We start from the raw sequence: 23333 nt of genomic DNA, 5'->3' as shown, positions 1-23333 counted from the left end.
GAAATGTGGAAAGCACAAACAAATTTAGCTTCTTTTCCTCCATTACCGTGACAGCCATCTTCAGTAACTCTGTGTTCCTTGTTTGTGTCTGCTCTATCCCCTCAGCAGCTGTCCACTTGTCTGTGTTGTTCATTGTCATTTGGACATGTGATGTGCATGAATTGTTTTGTATCTTAGTCATTTTATTTTCTCTGTACATTTTGGTTTATTCTCTTATGTTGGTGTCTCAGTCCAGCTCCTTCTGTCTTCCTGCTTTTCTCTCTTCCACAGCTGTTTTGCATCTCTGGATCATATTCACCTCGTTTTCATATAAATTATAAGCTCATTTGTTTCCCGTTTCTCCTTTTAGACTTTCCTGGTCTGATGTCTTTTATCTAGTTTTTATTATTAAATCCTCTTTAACATAACACCACTTCTGGTCTTCCTACAATTGGGTTTAACTAGGAAACCAAAGACAAAATTATTTACTTAACAACAGCAACATTAGGATGAAACATGGCAATGTGCAAAATCCAATAAATGGTTGCTTTTGCACAACTATAGACAGTGCAAAAGATTTATCAATACCGACCCCAGTAAGGATTAGAGTATCTGCACCATGACTGGGGTCATGGACTACCACTTGCACAAACATCAGTCAGATAAAGAATCAATGAATGAGGCAGTCTAGACTAATACTTTCAACTACATAACCCTTCAGACCTTCATTCCTGCTCACTGATTTCACCATAAATCCCAGAGTTGGAAAAGTGTCTATGTTTTTGTTTTTAAAGACGTTTGACGGTATTTGTTGTTTTAAACATTTGTGAAGAAAAATATTCATCAAAAATGATACTAAAGGGATTCTTTAATTATTGATTACAGTTTAGAACTAGACTGTTTCTAGTGTATACATTTCTATCCTGGGAATGCATAAAGTAACATTATCAATGACTATTCATCAGACTGGCAGATTAAACACAGACTAATGCTAAAGCGAACTTCGAAATAAAAATAATTCTTTGCAGGTTTCTGTGATGATTTACATAAATAAAAGGACAACATAGGATCACATGTCTAAAGATGTGAACATTTTATTCAGACATTTCTATGCAAAGGGAGGAAATGAAAGAGGTTGACTGACAGAAAAGCTAAGCAGACTCGCATGCTGTTCAGACTAATTTACTTCAGGCCTGGTGTTGCTTCTTCTCAGTCTATTCACAGAGGAAACACTCTACAAAAACTAAACTCAGATGACATCAGTTCACAGCTGTTTCAGGTTTGTCATGATAGGTAGAGGTTCAATTTTCACCGCTTTTAATTACCAGCTGTGGGAGGTCCATCAGATAGGAATAACAGAAGCATTGGGAGGCAGGTTTTATTATTTAAATGCTTTATTTTCAATACAGACCATGAGAAAAGGACATCAGTTAGGACTGCACATTTCTGCTATTAGTTATTTCATTCTATTTACTTATTTCTTCTCGTTGTTGCAGCAGCGCCCCCTCCATCAGTCGACGCCTGAGGCAGCCGTCTGTGTGGACTGCGCCTGAGCAAATCGTAGATGCTGAGGTGAGAATGGAAGACTACAAGTTTGTCAAGGCATTGCACCAGAATTGAGAGGCTTACTTCAATGAATTTCTATCTAATCAACCATCATGTGATTCATTTGCTAAACAGAGAGAACTGCAAGATAAAAACTCAATGCACATTAATCAACATGTCAGCAATGTAAATATGTAAGAGTTAGTTCAACAGCTAATTTCCATCCGTTGTCTTAAGGCACGTAAAAGAACAAGAAACGTCCCACAAAGGAAAGCAAAGACTATAATACAGACGTCACCCATATAGCATAACACAAACATAAAGTTACAATAAGAATAAGAAACCATAACAATCCAAAGTAACCTCTCTTTGGTTTTCAGTCCATATATCAGAGTGCTTTTAAAGGTACCACAGTTCCTGATTTAAGCTGGCAATGTAATTAAAATGAAAGTTGGTTTTACAAAGTACTGACCCAGGGAAGATGGAAAAAACATTCACACCACAGTTTTCAGGTTTTTATTTGCAGGAAAAAACTTAAGGCGTATGAAAACTGTAAAATCCAATGGAATCTGGGTTATCCTCAAATCAGCACAATTAAGCCTCTGGACAGAGCGGTCTGGAGCGTTGGTCTGCTCTTTGCAGTCTGTCAGGCTGCAGTGACTGATGGTTATGAGGTGTAAAGGTCAACAAGACCAGCTTAACCTGCTTGGACTTGGGCTTTGCTGAACCTCATTAAGAGAGAATCACAGAGCTCCTGCTCAGACCAGACACATTCTCATCTGTATGCTGGGAGGCGTTGATGTGGCTGCCGCTCCCCTCTTTCTGCTCAGCTGAAAATCCAGCTAACTAAAACATGACTGAAACATAGATCCCTGCAGCTGCTTTGTTTGGGCCATTTTTCATATATAGGCAATCAGAAAATGTCACGTCTGAATGCAAGTAGCGTACAGTGGTTAATTTTTCATCCTGGGATCAATATTCATGTGCATGACAGAACTTAGAAATAAGACTTACGAACTAAACACATGCACACATTCAGGCAGAAACAAATAAAGAAACGGAAAATGACCAAAATGCTTTTGTTGCCAGATGAGGCAATTCAATAACATAAGCTACATTTAGGAGGAATAGCTTTAACATGCACCACTACATTAGCTTGAATTAACTTTGCAGTCAAAGCCAAATCACCACTAAAATGACCATTTTAAGACGTCCACTTCAAATGATGATGAACCCCCTTAGTGCAGGGCTAAATTCTCTTCAGGAGGACCCATTAAAAATGGAAGACTTTGGAATCTGACCCCCCATTAAATTAAACTTGGTCTGTTCTACCCTCTATTCTGAACAAGACTTTAATTTCTCCACTTAAGGCAGTAAGGTGGCAGAGCACCTTCTGTTTCTCTTTAGAAATTTGGTCAATCTGTTTGAACTTGTCTGAGAAGCTTCTGCATCATTACAGAAAGCTGTTCTTACTTCAAAGCTGACTGCTTTCTTCTTTAAGGAGTGAAGAAAGCTGTAGATGTTTATCATTTACCAAGAGTTCACAGGTTTGTTACCCGCCACACATTTTGTATCTTTTCTGAATTTTAACTTTTTGTTTGAAAATCAATTACTTTTGGTCAAGTATGACTTTATCTATATATTTTAATCCCTTAATTGTTGCCCAAAACTATGCTTTATAATTCTTCTTTGCATTTTCTTTCTATATGAAATAAAAAAAGCCCAAACTTAAGGTTTTCAGGGGAATTTCCAAGTTGACTCTGTCTTTCTGGTACAGGTTCAAGTAAACTTTCAGGTTTTGTGTGATCACTTAAATAAGCAGGATTAGTTCAACACTAGTCACTTTCATCAGTGTAACACTGTTTTAAAATGCAGTTAGCAAGCTACAAGTAGCATGCCTGTTAAGGGGCTGACTACAGACCGGTTACTCAAACACTGTGCAGATGCAACACGCATCTTATGTGATGGGCTTATCAGAAAAGTGACGGTATCCAGTCTGAATCTCCAGCCTCCATCGCAGTTCACAGGGTACTCTGGCTTCCTCTTGCAGCGTCATATTTTATATTACCTAGTTCATTCATGTCTTCCAGAATTTTTCTTGTTTTCTCAAATGTTCATGCATGTGCTCACTTGTTTGAAGTTTTCTGAAATGTTGCCTGGGTAGTTATTTGGTGATCATTTTTGTGCTGCTTTAGGGCCTCCTCTTTGCATCATCATTAAGCCTTGTGAGCTGATAAACATACTCCTAATTAACAAACAAGAAAACAACATTCAATCAAGACTGATTATATTTTATCAACTAGAGGAAATCATTTGAAATGCTGCAGGTAGACGTGACGTGCATGCATTGTGGAATTTTAATAGCTTGCGACACTTCCCTGCTGTTTTTGTTTTCTAATCATGCACTTCACTTGATGATGACGCGCTATGTCATCATGCATGTAGCTAAGGACGAACAGTAAGGCTTCAGTCTGCAGAGTGCTGGCTGCAGATGGTCTGAGCTCTGTTGTCATGTGGACTTTTATTTACTTTACCTCTTCCTGAACTGACAGTGAGCACCTGCAAAGGGCAGGACAAGCGCCTGCTAAGCTGATGTGTGTTTAAACGCTTGGATGATTTGCAGAGAAGCGCACAAGTGGAGAAATGAGGCAGAGGGCCCCCTGCCATTCACAAACCTTTAAGCTGTCTCACTAAATGTTTCTTACAAGAGAAAGTCAAAATTTGAGACAAATGTTTAAAGTTCCTATCAGTCAAACACTTTCTGATACAAAACTGAGTTATTTTTCTTCAAAGTTGCGAATGTGTGTGCGAAGATTGAGCTGCAGTTATAGTTGATCTTCAGCCCTCTGCTCAGGGTGTCGCTGGTAATTTATTTTCCAATCGATTGAGGTTGCATGGCTGTCCTTGCACTTAAAAAATGAGATCAGGGTGAGTGAGAGAGGTATTTTACTCTGACGTTATTTGCTGCTTCTTTAATTCACAAAAGAAAGCCACAGTAAGAACAAGTTCCATCCCACAGGACTGGGTATAAAGTGCTCACAGAAGTATTTATACTCCTTTAACTTAAGATTTTATCAAGTTTCAACCACAATTATCTCTGTGAGAGGCAAACATAAACTAGAGACGTGTTGTGAAGTCTAAGGAAAATTTTCTGCAAATAAAAACGATAAATGTTTGTGTGCATTATTAACTCAGATACCCCTAAATAAATCCACTTGTGTGTAATTTAGGGTACATTCACACCAGCCCTGTTTAGTCTGCTTTAATCAAACTCGAGTTTGTTTGTGTGGAAAGTCTGTTTTTTTTTAAGGAGGTGTAAATGTGTATTGATGCAGATCCAAAAGAACAAACTCTGGTCCGCCAAACTCAATTTGGTTGATATGAACTCTGGTGGGATTAGAATGGATATCTGGATGTCAAGCAGAAAAGAGACTGGGAAATGGACTGTAGTGCAGGGAATTCTGGGCAAATACAACTAAAACAAGCGTGCGATTCCAGCACTTGTGAGAGAAATGACTCATGAAAATTGGACAATTGCTAAAAGTCAATGCCACTCCTTTATTGTATACATTTTGTGTAGAAGGGAGTTGCGTTCAAAGGTTTTCATGTCGTTTCCTTCAGTGGTTTTTGTTGCTGTGTCATGAATGAGGTACTACTTGTGTTGATTTACTGCAAAAATCCCCAAAAGATACACAGAAATATGACAAAATGCAAATGGTTTCGAAGGGATACAAACACAAAGCGCTGCATGTGTGAGAGGAAAAACTCCCATCATCATCACAAAGGTTCAGGAACATCAGATTTGTAGCAACCAAACTGGATCTCTTGTCAGAGCCACTTTGGACAAAGCAGGTTCAGTGCATGGTCACAGAGCTATTTGTCTTACTTCTGTCTCTCAATCGGCAGATAAAAGGCCGGAGCCAGTGCCAAGCAAACATATCGCAGCCCACTGGCTACAGACTGGATGACAAGAAAACAAATCAAAAAGAGAGAGAAGAGCACCCTGAGGGGCTCAGGCTCCATCAGTGATAGCAGTGATCCCTGGCCCTTTTCTTCATCCTCGACTCCCCTGCCTTTTTATTTTTTTTCCCCCACTATCCAGCTTGGCACTAATCCTATTGTTAAAGGTGACTGCCGAGAACACACAAAGCGCTTTGAGCTTAAGAACAGAGCCCCATGTTTTTTTTCTTATTTTTGAATGACATAAAGTTACTCTTAAAGAGCTGGGAAAATGATATGTCACTTAGGTTTTTCTTCACCTCCCTCTTAGTGTCGCCCACGTCATGCCGTCTGTGTAGTGTTTTCTTTCACAGCGATTCCCTCGCTAATAGGCCTCAAAGCCATTGTGCACCTGCCATCTGAGATCCATTCAAGTACACGCACTTTCTTTCATTTTTGAGGCGCCGGGTTGTTTTGACAACTGAAATTCTGAATTGGACAGAATGAAATAAAATATGGAATACAGAAAGAAAAAAAAAACATGCCACACAGGTCAGTTAGGATCCATATTCCCAACAACAGTTGAGGACAAGACTATAACTGTGTGTCACATAAAAATGTCCTATTATGTTCTCCAATAACTCCTGTTAAACAGTAAGAATGTAATATTTATAATATGGTCCTACTTTTCAAATTTTTCATTTTTTTTCTACAAGGCTACTAAATCACACTGATTATCTTCATTTCTGCAACATCATCATTATGTCCAAGAAACCTCGCATACAGAACAAACTCTCTTTAGACAGAATGACTTTATAAAATAAAATTTAAAAAAGACATTTTCTAATCTTGCCTCTGCTCCACACCGTAAGATTGAAAAGTCATTAATGAAAACATACGCAAGCCATACTGGGAACACGAAATTAAGCCATTAGAGATTAATGAGTTTTTCGAGGAAGCGTATGGAGGCAGATAAATGCTGGGCGACGGGGCCAGAGCGTTGGCTTGGAGACGAATCGGGTAAGGGGCGTTTTCGCCGGCGCCGTCATGCTCCATCGCCCGTGCTGGAGTGTTTTTTGGGTCCTTCAGATTAATTGTCAGTCATAAATTAAGTTCTGTGTTCTTTTAATGGGGCTTCACCAGGACAGGGTTTCTTCCCTGACATTCTTACACACAAGTACAGGGAGAGTCTGAGTTTGATTTATCTGGTCTGAGCTGCATTATTATTCAGCTAAGAAAGTCCTGAGGCGTGGACTGAAAATTGAACCATGAATTGATTTTGTATTAGTTTGACTGGTACAAGTTTTCAGACTCTGACATTTAAAAAGAAACGTTTTTGTACTCAAGAAACAGTCGTTTAGTTTCAGTCTGATTGTCTTTCTAAGCACTAGTGTTCACCATTGCAAACCTGTTGCAAGTGTGTCATTGCTAATAACCATTAAATTGTTTTTAAATGAGGTTAAATATCCCATAAAGATTTTAATATAAATGTACGTGCAGTTCTGAATGAACAAAAGGTGATTCATTGCGTCATAGTTTGCAACATCTAATTGTCTTTGACTTTGCAAAATATAGTGATGCATGTAAAAAAAACAGAAAAGATTATTTGGAAAAACAATCAATTTGCTGTTATTTGCAAGGGTCCAACAAAGATGCATGTTTTTAATCAAAAGCTTGTGATTTATTAATGAAATTCAGGATTTTGTGAAGTTGAATGAACACAATGGAATGGATTTATTACTGATTAGATGAAGGTGTTAGACTATAGATGGAGATAAAGAGTGTGAACTCAGAATTATTATGCTGTGATGGATATTTCATTTACTGAGGTGTTTGTTAGTTATTATGCATTATTAGTTGAAGAAATCAAGTCAAATTATAAATCATAGGCATAAAACTGTAATTGTTATGAAACTGTACAAAAGTAAAATATCACTAAAGGGTTTAATGAGTAGGAAATTAGTTACTGGCACAACAAACACTGAGGCTGATACAGTTTGATTGCACACTTCTCAATACATCTATAGTTCCTTGAAAGACCTGATCATTCCCCCCCAATTTTAAATGCAATTAAATTTTTTAATAGTTTAGCTAAAGACAATAATAAAAACAATTTCTGGAGAAATTTTAAGAAAATAAATGCAACCTCTTACATCCTCAAACTAATACTTTGACAGATAATCAGTTGAGTTTATGTGTGCCATCAAATCTAGTGAATCTCATTAACCTGAAATAAAAATTAATCCCTTCATCAGTCAGTTCATGATTTCTTATTTCCATCATTTTAATTAATTTCATGCATGACTGAGCTGTTCAGTTTTCTTTTAATGAATGGAATATACATTTAAAAATGACATTGCTTATTTACTTAGTCTATCTTTGTTTAATATAAAAAAATAGTCTGATTTGGAACATTGAAGTGTACTTTAAATAAAGCAAAAACTGTAGAAATCTGTAAGGTGGCATGTACATTATCACAGTACTGTTCATACATAATATGAAAACAATTTTTTCCATTTAGAAAGACTCAGTGGTACATAATCTACATAAACTTCTTGAATCCTTTCTCACTACATGTCATAATAAAGCAGGTAGACGTTTCCAGTTTTTTTCCCCTGTAAGTGTGCCTTGAAAATAAAGCTTGAATTTGATTTGGGTCCAGATTGAAGTCTGAACTTTGAGAATTGCTTTTCCATCCTTTAAACCAGTGGTTCCCAACCCCTGGGCCGCGGACTGGTGCCGGTCCGTGGACCAATTGGTACCGGGCCACACAAGAAATAATTAAATATTTGCGTTTAATGTATTATCAGAGTCTGAAGGATCTTTTATTTTGAAAATCCTTTAACCAGCAAGACGTACGCCAACATTGAGCCCGCAAGCAGCAAAATGAGTAAGAAACAGATCAGATTTCCTTGGAAAGTTTATTTGCGAAAGGGAAACGGCCCAGAGAAGAGACAGGAGAATGGATTTATCCCGGTAGGCGATTCCCACATTCCAACCCCGTTCTGCATGATATGGTGACCGGCTCCTTAATGAGGCAATGAAGCTTCAAACTGCTTCGCTATGTAGAGACCAAATACCCTGTGCTCAAGCAACACACCTCGGGTGTCATCGTCTCTCATCACTCCCAGATGGGTCCGTCTCTTTGCAGACAAATAAGCTCAGGGTTCCCATTGGTTTGTCGTTATCGACAGTTAAAATTTTCATGAAAGTAAAATGTTCGTTTTTGTGGCGCATCTGTATCTTATTTTGAAGGGATGTGTAAATGTTACCATAGCGACCAGAGTCAGAGAGCGTTAGGGCAGTGGTCCAGACGAGAGGAGAGGAGTAGAGCTTGTGAGTCTTAAGTCTGGTTGTTGCACTAGACCAGGCTCTCAGTTGCACCATGTCAGCTGTTTGGGATTCCCCTCCGTTCTTACATCACTGCGCTGTCTGATTGGCTACCTGTCACATTTAACAGGCTGCGTTCACTGTCAGGGAAAACCCCACAGGCTGCGATAGTCGGGCCTTGAATAAGATTTGATTTTATTGAAGCCCGATTTTAGATCGGAGCGGTCCCAACGTTCAACCGACTGGACCAGATCAGTCGTGACACTCCGCACAGTACAGGAGGATCAGTTGGTCGCTTGCGATAATGCCCCCTCCCCCCCGGACCGCAGTAAAATTGCCAACCCTTGACCGGTCCGTAGTGGTAAAAAGGTCGGTGTAATGAAGAGATCTTCATTACTGGGACTATTTTACTGAAATCACTGTATTGCATTTTTAAAGTATTTTTGCACTTTATTAACAAGCACTTTATTTAGCACTGCACTTTAAGCATAGATTTGCACATCAGTAACAATTTGCACACAAGAAGTTTTAATTGTATTTATTGAGTATTTTTAGACATTAGCATGTAGCCTTTTGTTCTGGGCTCTGCACAGCTGCTCCTCATTGACGAGTGAGGTGGTTGCCTGTGGAGGGAGGATAATTGTTACTCGGAGCAATGAGCTACTAGTGGGTAAAACTGAGCAAATGTGTTGTGCATAATCTGTTGGGTGTGGAGTGCTAATGTAGAGTGACTCACCTGTCTTTTCTGTGTCCTCTCCAGGGTGTTTGGACAAATACTGCCCCGGGGGTCCAGACACCATATATAGTCTCCGGGAGAGGCCATTGAAAAGTGTGGGGGGGGGGAATTGTTTATGGGTTTTGTGGTGTTTCATTTGGTGTAATGATAAAACATAAAATATTTATAAAAAGTAAATAGAAATGTTTATATTTAGTAAAAGGTATTTTAATTAAGTAAGTGGATATTGATGAATTGAGATTCCCCTGTGAATTAAAGGTGGTTTGATCCGTCACAGCTGGGACTATTTAAGACTGCAGTTTTCACCTGTGAAGTGTTGGTTGATGTTGTGTGAAGAATAAAACCACTGCTGTTTTCCACCTGACTCTGCCTCAACGCTTCATCGTCACTGTAAAATCCTACCACGAACGGCTACCTTGTTACAGTCGGGGACCACTGCTTTAAATGTTACAAGTCAGAAACTCCCTTCAATATTAACTTTCTATCAAAGTCAAAATAAATGCGTTTGACTCGTCTTATTAAGCCAGAATATGGTTGACCTATGATTTAAATGCCGGTTAGGGCACTGCAGATAATCAGTGTGTGTGTTTGTGTGTGTGTCAGCATCTGTACTTTGAAGCGCAGCATGTTACTTTCTTTGAGGCAAACTATCAAGACATTTGCTGCTCTATTTGTTGCTTGTGCACAATGTTCTTACGGTGAATGAATCCCACAGAAGCATGATATTATAAGAGGTGCCAATATGCTGTGTTTGATTGTCTCACAACGGAACATTTTTTTGATTCTCAACCAGTTATTTTTCCTTTCTCTTGAAGTCATAAATTCAATCTTCATTTCCTCCCAGACATGTTGCACAAATTGAATACTTGCTTTTTTTTTTCTTTAAAAAAGGGTACAGAAAAATGACTTTTCTGCCAATTCCTGGCACTCTCATCTGTGTGTTGTGTTAGGGAAGGATGGGATGAAGAGGGAGAGCCGTCGGAATCTGTAGTTGGAATGTGGTGAGCGACTTTGACAGGCTGATTTCATTCTGTTTCATCAGACTCGTACCAAAGAGGAGCCCAGTCACTGCCATTCCTGTTATTGAACTGCCAGTGGACATGTACTGGATGAAAGGCGCTTCTGAAGCCTAACAGACGCTCCGTCCTCCGCTCTGTTCAGACTCATAATGACAGCAGCCAGTTAGAGTGAATAAAAGTGAGGCAGCAGTTGGACTTAATATAAAGATTGTTTCTGTATTTAGTTTTATTTCTAAAGCGTCTGGTGGAACTTTCTTTGATCTTTTGTTACAAGAAAAACACTAAAAAAGGCAGATAATGGTAACTATTCATGAATTTACTGTCATTTCCATGCAGTGCCCAGCATACATATTCATAAACAGTGTGAACTTTTTCGCATTGTCATTCTGTGACTAAAAAGGAAAACCCTTTCACAGAAATCAAATCTAATTTTATTGATAGAAGATTTCAGCAAGAGGCATTTCAAAGTGCTTTGCATCATAAAAACACAAAAATGCAAAGTTTTAGAACACAGTCAACAATTGAAACATTACATTTAGTTAAGAGTCATCATTAAATTTTTCATTGATTATATTTCAAAAGCAACTTTAAACAGCTGGGTTTTTAATCTAGATTTAAATATTAAGTAGTGCATATTTGCAAAAGGAAATGAAAATAATATAACTACAAGTCTTATGTTTCTGTCACTGTCACACAACCAGAGACTGAACGTTTACACCATTGTTTGAAAAATTGATAGCTAAATTTGAAGTGCTCTCAAGACTCTTTAGTTTGGGCTTTGATTGTTCCATTTTCATGGTCATTCTAACATTTGCTTTGATTTGAACCACTGCATTGCAGCTTCAGGATTGTTGTCCTTCCAGAAAATGAAGTTCTGTTTTAAGTTGTTTATACAACTTAAAACTAGTTTCTTCTGAAATTACCTTATATTTAGCTCCATTAGTTTCCCAATCATTCCAAGCACCTCTGCCCCTGCTGAAGAAAAGCTTTCCCATAGGTACACTTTATAGTGTGTGGTGTTAAAATTAAACTCTGTTCAAATTTAGTTGAATGTAATGACTATTGTTGGTAATTTATGAAGTGATCCATCAGAAACTGATTTGGAAAAGATGGTTGAATTCTTGCTTCTGGTGCATCTTTGCCACCTTAGCAGTGTCATTTTGATATAATGCTCTGATTTTTTTGTTTTGCCTTTCTTTTCTCTTTGGACCTGGATATATCAAACCTCTTTATCTGAGATATATACTGCATATTCTCTATGATTTACTTTGTAAGCCTCATGATATACTGGTGCCAGGAACCTACATTAGCTAAGTTAATTATCATAAAAGATAGAATCCAAGCAATTGCATAACTGCAGGCCTGAGAGGGTAAGTGGTTGGTTTTTGAGTCTGTGTGAAATCAGCCCACTTTCTACAACCTCAAAAAGTACATTTAAGTTTGTGTTTGTAATTTACCTTGGTCTGAAAAGGTTTAAGCGGCGTGAATATAAAGCAGGGATTCCCAGTCGGGTAAAATATCGCCTGAGATGCTCTGTGTATGTTGGTGGGGCTGAGTGGGGTTTTAAAATCTATAATGTATGAGTTGACAGGAAGTGTGGATGATTGTGGGTTTATCAGCAGGAGGGTATGAGTCATACTAATTACTGACCATCATGGAGTTGATGGTGGAATCTCCAGCAGTGCAATATGATTCTCCACTTCCCAACACTTTTCACAGCTCAACTTCACAATTTACACCCAACAAAAATCTTTTGTAATGATTTTAGAGATGGACGTAAACAGTTATGGATTTTGTAGCTAGACAGCAAGTAGCTGCCATTCTGTATTTCAGGAAGCTCTGAAAATGTCCTTTTTGTTGCCATTTGATCATCTGTGTCATCTTGTCAGAAGCTGTTTCAGTTTAACCCTGGTTTCTGCTTTCATTTTATATTTAGTTAAGGGCAGTCTTGTTTGGATGCACCTTCTTACTCACCATTTTTGTGACACTGACCTTTTGCCAAGTAATTAAACTTTTTTTCAACTTTGCACCTGTTTTGCTCTCTTTCAAAATTACATTTTATTTCTGAGGGGGGGAAAGGCTGGTGTGACTCATGTTTTTTTTTTTACTTAATGTTTTATTTTTATTTTTATGTGTGAGTCCAAGCTTCTTGAAATACATGGCGTCAACTTTCACCGCAAACATCCTCATACTTTTTTATAGTAAAAGCAGCAAAATTACATAGCAGAAAATAGGACTTGGAAAGAGAAATAGAATCCACTTTAATGCGATCATATTTTAAATCCTTTTCACATTAAATAATCACAAAAAAAAAAAAATAAACATGGGAAAAAACTGATTTAAATACTGATTTAAATAAAGCTGAAAAGTTTCACTGACAATCTGTTTGCTGTAGGTTATGTGATGGGAACTTACATTTTATTTTACAGTGTATTGGCTTAGTTGGATCTTTTTGTTCAGAAGTTTTTTAAACAAAGTTGAGAAGTGGTTAAAACTCAGTATCTTTGATGCCCGATGGAATAGGTGACACAAAGTGTACACTAACAGAAATATTGTCATAAACTATTATCAAGGCTTCAGAATATTCTCACCTGAGTTTGCTAAAAAAAAAAAAATGCAGTGTCTTCACAATTATTGACACCCTTGAAAAAAAAAATGACTAAAGATTTGGTGATATCCTAGATGCCACTCTTTGCTGCACTGTAATTGTTACAGACAGCAGCAATAAAATATCTGGATGTTTTTAGATCTAACATGGCAGAAACTGAAAAGAAACTCCATAGGGGCATAAATTCTGTTGCAGGACTTTGTAGAAACATCAACACACTAATGCCTTACATTTTCTCTTTCCTATTATGAAGAGTGAGCAGAATAAATGGACCTGTACATCATGGTACTTTTTACCAAGTTTATTAAGAATTACCCAACTCTAAATCACTTTAATAACAACACACAGGAAATGCTTCCATTACACGTTTTTTTTTTTTTTTAGGAGCTACCAGAATTGCTACACTTGAGGCTTTTAAAAAAATTATCTTCTATTGTGTTTTTCTCACTTAATAAATATATTATATTTCAACTGTAAGATTATTGTTTTAAAATAACAATCCATTTTTAATTGTGATGTATGGGGAGTGATGTACGTCTCAAATCTCAGACCAACTTCAGTAAATATTACAACAAATTCCAATAGTGATCAATATTTACATTATGAACAGCTGTGCATAGCTTCTAAAGAGCAATCTTAGCCAGTATTGATTTTTCAGTCCTAAAGAGGTGTGTTTTATGACTCTTGGAGGCATCCTAATCCACTACAGAATTAAAACATCCAAAGCACTCAATCAATACCCCAAGGGTGGCGAGACAGCCTTATCATGCCGTATACGAGGCCGTTCCTCTTTGTGTGGACTTCAGAGAGTTTATGAAGGCAAACCGACATCAGTATACTGGGCTCTGTGGACAGAGCTAATGGCACATGTTATTGATTGGGTGTGTCGTAATCTGTCAATCAAGGCTTTCACAGCTGTAACAAAAAGCTCTATAGGGCCATTTCCAGCCATCTGCTGTTCCCAACACCTTGAGAGCATCCTGTATTTATTGACATGCTTCTTTTACAAGATCTTTGGGAAGGAATAAGAGAGGAAATATATGAAAGCAGCAAATTTAGATCATTTAATAAGCAGCTCAAAGTATGAGACTAACTGAATGAACACGATTTCACTTAATTAACTGATTTAAGTTGCTAACATCTGCTAGATCTAAATCACATCTAATGCTAGATTTCTGTTTAATCACCTGCTCACTTATTGCTTATATGAGGCCTGTCCCAACAGTCAACACCTGAGAGCCGAGCTTCGCCATCAACGAGGAATGTAATGAGAAAGTGGGACAAAACTTTGCAGGATATGTGCCTGTAAGAGACTTGATGTAAAATTCAAAATGATGAATCTGTATTTTAAGAAAAAGACTAGAAATGATATGACTTGACAAAGTATTTGTTTCGTGCTGACCATCCATAGACAAACCCAGAGATTTGCTCAGTTTTTTTTTTCTTTGTTTGGTCAATATTCTATTGATTGACTGGCACCCACTTGTCCATGGATCAACACCATATTTTATGTAAGCGCGGTTTGACTCCACTGGTTCGTGCAGCATTTTGTTGTGTTTGCTCACGCCTGCTGACAATCTGCCCTCTCCATTGGCATTTGGATCAGTGTCGCTCATTGTCTCACTTTTCCCTCTGCTTATCTGCGTCTCTTCTCTGCCAGCTCCTTCTTCCTGGTCCCCATGGATCTCCCTGTGCACCCGGGCTCATAGCTGCCCTTTTTCTCTCGCTGCCATTTTTACTCTCATCCTGCCTCTCCCGTCTTCTCTCCGGTGTCTCGGTGAGTGTCAGGCAGGGTGTCCCTGGGGGTATTGAGCTCTTGATCACGAGTCAGGAAACCCAGAGTTTAACACCCCACACCAGAACCCTCCCCTCAACCCAAGCAGTACTAACCAAAAAAAAGAAAAAAAGACTGCACAGCCATCGTGTGCTCAGCCCACAAAGGGAAATAGTATTGGAGAGAAAGGACAGCAGGACAGAGGTGCAGATAAAGAGTCTTGAGAAGCTATTGCTTTAAAACCCTGACATACAACGACAGACCTCTAGAGCAAAGTAAGTGGATTCTGTTTTTCTTTTAGATGCACACAGAGAGATGTTGCTTTTACAGGTATGATGAGCTGGTGAGATTGTTACTTGACAAGCCACAGAAGCAGAAAAGTTCTAAGTGTAAGAGTTTGTGCAAGTCTTGGTTCTTGCAAATGGTTTCAAGGCTCCCCATCTGGATCTTGGTGTTCAAACTTTTAGATTTTCAATGTTCCAACCGTGTCCGTAATTACTTAAAAAAAAACTTTAACCAAATCTAAACAAGGAAAGTTTCTCTTGTGGATCTGTACTGATGTCTCGCCTTTTGGTCAACTGTGTGGACATGCTGCTAATTGGTTTTTGCTGTTAGTCCGTGCTTAATTTATCCTTGAGGCTGTTGATACAAGATAATAAACACATGAAAATAAAAGATTATTAAGCTTAAATGTTGAGAATTACGGTCGCAGATGGAGAATGGCTTGTAGACAAACTGGGTAAACAATTGGAAAGAGCTAATAATCCGGCAGCCATGGGCTAAAGAGTGTTGTGTTAAATCATTAACAGGCCCTTTTTCTCAGTGATTAGACTTCAAACATCCATATGTTTGTTTATTATTGCTATCAGCCAAAAAATATGCAAACCCAATTAAGTCGGTTTGTGCATGTAAGCTGGTAGATGAAGACCACTTTTATTTTCTCAGGATATTGTAATTTGGGTCAGGCCTGACTAGAATGACAAACCCTTCTCTTCTGAATTGCATCAGCGCCATGTGATCCAGGAGACCTTCTGCTTACGTTGCCATGGCGTTATTCAGTGCCTTGTAAAACAACCAAAGTCAGACCAAACAGGGTTCCTCTCTGTCAAAAGCTTTCTCTTGTTCATTCTTGCTTAAAATGAAGTGTTCGCTTCATTTCTTTACAATCAACACATGGTGTGGTCCTAATGAAAGGCCAGGGAGAGATTAAACATGAAGTGGAGATGAGATTGAGAAACCTGCTTTGGTCCACAGGAAGTTGGAGCACAATGTGGATTAAGCTGGATGACAACCAGCAGGTTCTACCTTCTAAAACCGCTTTACTACCAAGAAGGTCCTGGCATTTTTCCTCCATGATGGTCTCTCAGAGCCCTTTAAGTGACATTTTGCACATTCTTGTCTATTCTCTTGTTAATAGCTTGCCCCACATACCTCACCACATGATCTTGCCTATATGTCAATGTGTTTAAGCACAAAGTCAGTTCATTTCCTTCTGTGTTCTCACAACCCCTTTGATTGAACTGGTCTTCATGGAGGAGCTGGAGCAATAAGGCATAGAATTGTGCTGTTAGGGCCCAAAGAAGGCCACTCCAGGGGGGAGGGAGGCACCATGAAAGGAGCCAGTTCTTCTCTATAGGGCATAAGTAAGTGAAAAAGAGAGAGGAAGAAGGGTAGGCGGACTCCACACATACACAAAGGTCCTCACATTGAGAGACTGGTTTATTTTTTTGTGAGGTAAGCGCTGACCCTTCACATGTGAGATGAACAGAATGGGGTGTAGAGGGCCTCCACCGAAAAGGAGGATGGGAAAAAGAGAGAAATGGAAGAAAGGAGGAGGTGAAAAAATCCAAAGAAGAGACCTGTCAATGAGCCATCCATCTAGCACCCTGTTCCCAAAGACATGCTGCAGAAATGACAGAATAGCAGGGTTGGAAAAGCAAGCTTTGTGAACTAAAAGAATATTTGACAATATATTTCAGCTCTTTGCTTTTTTGTGTTCATTTGGCCAAAATAAAAGCAAATTCTCCAATTGTAAAAGGGTAAAAATTAAAAAGGATTGCTAAGTGCTAGCTAAGTGTTCTTATAAAGGGGTTTTAAAAACAGAGTTGTGGTTCATTAGCATGTTCAAATTTTTAATGTCTGCACTTTATCTTCTTTCCTGTGCTTTTAAAAGTGCTTTTAAGAATAAACAGCTGAACTGTTTTGAAGAACATTTGTTAAAGCATTTAACAATTATGTCAAAATTAGACGTTCTCAGAGATGAATTAAGCAGCTGACCATTACGATCAAGTGTGACACAATGAGTGTCTTGAACCACAAAAGCTGTCTTGTTGATCTCCTATTGTCTTAAGCTGTAATGTGAGAATGCTCTGACATTTTTAAAAAATCACATGAAGTAGGTGTTTGTAAAGGGTATCTGTTGAAGTAAGTCCCTGCTATCTCTCAACTTAATTTTTTTTGTAGAATATCTCCAGTTTTTCCACTTTTCCCATTTTTTAATCATACCTAGCGTTTTATCATAGGTTTTCACCTATTAGAATAGATGCATTCTACTGAGTATGTGTAATCAACCTTCACCAACTCACCCACAGCTAACCCCCTCACCTCTCTGGATTAGCTCCAGGGTGCTTTTTCTCCCCCTGTCATGTCTCCTGTCCTCTGTAATGAGTCAGCTCATTAGTGGTTCATTCTGCAACCCCATACCTATACACATGCCCAGATCCAGGCAAACACTTCCCAGACCTCCCAATAAATGACTAAAAAAGAGAGAGGGTAAAAGTCTCAAGACTGCATGTAAGGTTCGGTACTACCAAAGAAGTGCACATATTGCTGCAATGTAATATTTAGTTAATATGTTAGATTTTTCTGTTACATTAGAACGCTCATTTCCAACAATATCAGACAAACCTAGTTTAAGACTGGTATAATTTCATTTAATGGAAGGACTTCTCTCAGACTTCTCATTTTTGAGAGCAAGCTTTAAGACCAGGATAATAGATTCCCTTTGTTGGTATTTCTTGCAACTCAAAACAGAGGTCGACTGATATAAGCTTTCAATCTGGAAAGACAATGGCTTGTAGTCCACACATTATCTTTTTTGATTGATATTTTTCATTGGGGTGATTTGGGATTGCAATTTTGTATTTCTTTTTGCCAGAAGATGGATGAAGTAAAGGTTTCTGTCTCATTCTTTGCTTCTATAGATTTTGTGGTGGAGACATTTATAGAAAGCTAGATCAGTGGCTACTGCACTGGTGAAATGTACAGTTTCTCTCTCACTCCTTGTCTTTATAAACCTGGTGGAGACATTTTGGAAGACTTGCATGCATTATATTTACAGGTTTGCATAACTTTTAAAGGAGTGATTCCTTGTTAGAATTTAAAAATCAGTTACTTGCTCTAGGCACTGACATCGGTCTCAACACAAAATACTCATTCAGCTACAACTGACTGTGTGTTGAAAGATTTTTAAAGGGTTTTTAGAGATTCCCCATGTGGGGTCCATCTGTAGCTGCTTGAAGTGAATTGGGAAAGTTTAATTTGTTTTAACCAGAGAAACACTGTGCTGGTCGAAAATTCATGCTTTTGCAGTATGCTCTATTGAGCGTAATCTCCTATTGAGCATACTGAAAAGTGAGCTCAAGTGAGCATACTGAAAAAGCAGTATTTAAAAAATTGTAAACACGATCTGAATGTATTGGATGGTTGAGGGAGTGGCTGTCGTTTAGTTTGAAATGAGGTGATTACGTCGTCTCTCTGTTCTTAAAAACAGAAAACCAATAATGAGGCTGCAACCTAGGAGCATTGAAAAGTGTTGTTGGAAGAGCAACTAGATAGCACTAAAGTATTCTATATTTATTCATTCCTACATCTTGACAAGTTTGATAAAAGAAAGAATGGTAGGACTGTATCTGAACTGTCTGTACTTTATATCAGAACATGCAGAAATATTGTATGTCCAAAGTTTAAGCTTTGGAATCAAATATAAAGTTGCAAACTGCTATTTGGGCTTTTTGGACTTACTTTTCTTTGTGTTGTTTGGTTGTGGCAAAATAACTGGCAGGCAGAGGTAGGGGTTCAGAGACTATTTTGTTGAATACTTGTTACTGCTGAAAATAAGACTAGTGAGGTCAAACAGAAGTGCTGTAAAAACAAAACGGTGAGCCTGCACAGGTGAAGCTCTGCAATCGAACACAGCAGGGCATACTTGACTCTTGACATATTCACTGATCCATGTTTTTAATAATATATGCTGAATTTCTACTTAGATATCAGCCAAAGATGTGATATTGTTCATGTGGGCACATATCCAAACTGTTTGAGATAAGCAAACGTGCAGTATGAGTACCGCACATGGATGTAATAGGGTAATATTTTTAGCAAAACTGTCCTGGGGGTAATATAAGTACTGAAGGGGCTGCCATATTGTTTGTGAGGGTTAAGACTTAGTGTGGGAAACACCTGGGATACAGAAGGTACCAAAGAATACAGTCAGAGATCACTTTTAAAACATCTGTATTCCAAGAGTAAGAGTAAATTAACTGCAACAGTTTAATGGGACACGTGACCTCTCCTCTGTGAATACAGCTCTTGTTAAAATGCTGCAAAGACATTGACTTGGAAGCATGCAGCAATTCCTAATGCAGAACCCTGCTAAATTGTTCACAAGTAAACCCTAAAGGTATTAAATCTCATAAAGCCAATATGCTGCCAAAGCTCCGCATAGCTGCTGCACTCTATCGGCACAATCAATGCACCCTTGTTTAATTTGGAGAATGTGACTGCTTTTTAGGTGGGAGTGAGCAGCAGCCCACCAGCAGAGTTTTAGTGATATTATAATTGTTTCTGCAGAGAGATTTTTAACCTCACAAGGCATCAAAATTTGTGTGGGCTATAAAAGAGGCAAAAAACAAAACGGAGCTATTCACATTGAAGCTGTTCAGACTGAGATGCAGTGCCTACTGATAGAATTCAACCTCTTGAGCTTCTAGACAGACAGATTAAAAATCACAAAAATGACCAGATTGTATTAAGTATTTTCCAGATATGTAGTGCCATTTTATAGCATAATCAAGTAACTGTTATCTTGAGTTGTGTTGTTTACAACCGTTCTTACAGAAGCAGTTTGTATGATGAGCACAGCAGATGTGCAGTTCCACCAATTGCTGCTGCCGCTAGTCTGAAGGAGCTGACAGGGGAATGCATGGGTGAGAGGTGTTTTGTGTGGTAAAAGCTCAGTTGGAGACTGCAACTAGAAGGAAGATCTTTGTGGAAATAGGTGGTGCTTTGTGAGAGCAAGTGTTTAGGTACATTTCAATGGTTGCCATGGCAGATTCAAGAATTTCTCAAACTTGTAGGAAAAAATCAAAGCAAGACTCCATGTATTTTTGATCATGCAATAACAATTCTGTAAATAATTCTGTGTTTTCCTCCAACTCTTTTAGCCATTTGCATGCTTGTATATACACACGCGCACACACAAAGAGCACATGCGCACGAAGCTGAGGTTAAAGGAAATGACAATTATTACATGATATAAATAGTTCCTCTTTAACCAATAATGTTCCACTCTACTGCAACATTTTTCTTGTCACAATTAACACATGTAATGTAAATATGATTGCTAATTTGACAAAAATTCAAACCTTTCTTTCCCTTCTTTTACTTTTTTAAAATAATCTGGACAGTTTTTTCAAGGCACATTCAAGGGGCAAATCTGAAGTAGTTAATAACAAAAAGATTAAAAACAGTTCATTCCTCCTCTCTGGGGTGTAATACTTGTTTAAGTCTCAGCAGGTTTTAATCATCCCTGTTGGGGGAATTGCTGTTGCTGTGGGATGTTTTCTTATTCCTGTGGGGCAGCACAGATAATGAGGCACCAGGATTTGATTAGTTAAACACCTATGATGGATGCAGAGAGGATTAGATGGGCCATTGATTCCAGACAGAAAGGATTGCTTCATGTCCACCCACCAGTGAGTGATCAGAGAACAGGACCATCTAGCAGAAGTGTGTTATCGGCTTGGACTAAATACCCTTAAATGTGCGTGCATGTCACAACATAGTCATGGGTAAGTTATGTATTTTGAGTTCTTCACTTGTAAACACTTTATTCATGAGAAAGAAAAAGGTAAAAAGAAAGAGAGTAGTATGAGAGGAAAGGCAAATAAGATTTTGGAGAAATGGAGAGCGAATCATTACTCATGTGCATTAGTATTCCTTCCACAGCTTGTGCTGTGAGACAGCCGGTCTGTCCAAACAAACAGCAAACAGAGGGGGGATGCCTCATTATAACTTCTCCGTTTTGTTTCACCCAGAGTTCACATTCCATCTGACCATAAACACTGGGCCGGAACTTCGACCTTGCTCTGTGTCTATGCTGGAGCTTAGAGTTGTACGGAGCAAGGAAAGCTGCGGTTCACATGCTGTTGAGTCCATGCCGTCGGCTGTGCAGCAGCCTGGGAGAGGGAAGCAAAAACATATTATAAATTTCTATTATTGAGTCCTTGAATCATTTTAGGTCTGCACTCGGCGGGGGTAACCAAAAGGGATGATAAATGAATCTGACCACAATATTCCCATAGGTAATAGCTTAAATGTCCATTTGGACCTGACTCAAAAACCAAGTAATTTCTATAAGCTACTACCATCAAAATTGGGCTTTTAAAACTTATTCCCATTTAGTAAAACTTTGGAGGAGTTGCATTCCCTTGCAAAAATATTCGTACCTGAAAGTAGTACACATGTCACAGTTCAGGGGTGTTTGGGTTTCAGCAGTGTTTGAATTTTGATTATTTCCTTATTTACTCCAGTCATTAGCTCATTTGTCTCTTCTGGATGTAGTTCCAACTGTTCCTCATCCCCTTCATTAGTCCTGTGTGTATTTGTTCTCACCTTTGTGACTGTTCTATTGAGTCCTCTCCTTCATCTAGTCATGCTTTACCCTTCATGTGTTTAAACTTTATCAAATCATCATGCATCTGCCAAGCTATTGCTTGTGCTTCGATCTGCCTTAAGAGCTTTAGAAAACAGCAGGATATATACTGAAATATCCACAAAGGTGACTTCTAATATTACATTTTTGTAAAAGTAAAAAAAAAGTTCTAAATTTATTTTCATAATTAACAAATAATATCACACTAAATACATTGACGTAACATGCTAACATGTGACTGTGGCATCAATACTTTTACAGGGCACTGTATGTAGTTTTACTTTCAGACCAGTTCCTAATGTGTATGAGGAGCATATTAGTTAAAAAAATGAAAAAAAAAAAAAAAAATCACAAACACACTCACAAACCTCAGGAGAGATGATTAAAAATAGACTCCAGAAATCAACAAACTGACACATAAAGCCAGGAATAATGGCTGCAATGAAACCAAGCATTTTTACATTTATGGCCATGAGGAGATGGAAAAAAGAGTGAAAAATAAAAGGAAAAATTGATGAGATTTTTTTGTAGGTTTCTGTTCGAATGCTGGTGTTTGAACTTGGGCTTTCATTGATCTCGCCATTTTAGATTTTTCTCTTGTGTTTCATCTCTTCTGTTTTGCATTTGCTTCCTTAGTTTAGCATTTCTTTCTGTTATTAAAGTTAGTTTGAGACCTTTTATATTTCTTTACCTCATCTGTTCGACCTTTCACCTTTCAGTTTAGTACTTTGTATATCTTAACTGTGATTTATGTTGCACAGCACTTTGGGACCTTTGTGAACTCAGTGAAAAGTGTTTTATAAATGAACTTTACTTCGCTGCACAGCTGTTATTCATCTCCTCATTTGCCTCTGACTGCATTCTTCCTCAGCTGTGCACTATTTTCTCTGACTAGTCTGGTTCTCATTTCATTCTCCAATCCTCCCTCAATATTAAAGCTTGTCTATCCTCTTTACTGCTTCACTGTTTCCTTCTGCCATGTTGCCTTTCTTCCAGTCGTCCATTTTGGTCGCATCTTTGCTAATCTTTTCATTAAACTTCCTGCTTTTACTGTACAAAGCTAATATGCACATTTATCTTGAAGATGGACTATGCAAGAATGCTTCTGATTGAACAATTTTGCTATTACTGAAGGACATGGAATCCTTAGCACATCCTTACTCAAAAGGTCATTTTCTCGTGTTCATCCTAAAACGAAGATGTAAACAGCCAAATGTCAGATTTCACTGCCGCTTCATTTATAGTTAAAATATATTTAAAACACTGCATCCCCAGCAGTGTAATATGTTATCTGATGGTGATGACATCTTTCCACCTTTAAGGAGTTGTATAAAGTTTCTACATAAACTTTGACAGTATTTGCAGATGTTATACTGAAAAGGCCTGCAGAGAAAAATGTTAATCAATTGGCCTTTGGTGCTTTTACATGAAAATGTACATGAGACCACGACAAGTATTTGTTTGGCATC

The 23333-nt window shown here is 38.2% G+C and overlaps 1 protein-coding gene and 1 long non-coding RNA gene across 2 annotated transcripts in view; one reads left to right on the top strand and one right to left on the bottom strand.

Annotated features, from left to right (window-relative positions):
* Positions 1 to 9316: 9316 nt before the first annotated feature.
* On the bottom strand, positions 9317 to 9926 carry LOC114161077 (uncharacterized). Its single transcript, XR_003598932.1, has 2 exons — positions 9530 to 9926; positions 9317 to 9416 (listed from the first exon to the last, which is right to left on the bottom strand). It is a non-coding gene; the product is annotated as an uncharacterized LOC114161077 (long non-coding RNA).
* Positions 9927 to 15034: 5108 nt separating this feature from the next.
* ptn (pleiotrophin) overlaps positions 15035 to 23333 on the top strand; it is a 43063-nt gene continuing 34764 nt past the window's right edge. Inside the window, exon 1 of the mRNA XM_028043526.1 lies at positions 15035 to 15205. The gene's annotated coding sequence lies outside the window, so the exon portion shown is untranslated. The remainder of the gene's footprint in view (positions 15206 to 23333) is intronic.

The sequence above is a fragment of the Xiphophorus couchianus genome, chromosome 17 (genome assembly GCF_001444195.1).
Source record: "Xiphophorus couchianus chromosome 17, X_couchianus-1.0, whole genome shotgun sequence".
NCBI classification, from domain to species: Eukaryota; Metazoa; Chordata; class Actinopteri; order Cyprinodontiformes; family Poeciliidae; genus Xiphophorus; species Xiphophorus couchianus.
The sequence above is the reverse complement of the archived record's forward strand: the minus strand, read 5'-3'. Positions and strand labels throughout refer to the sequence as shown.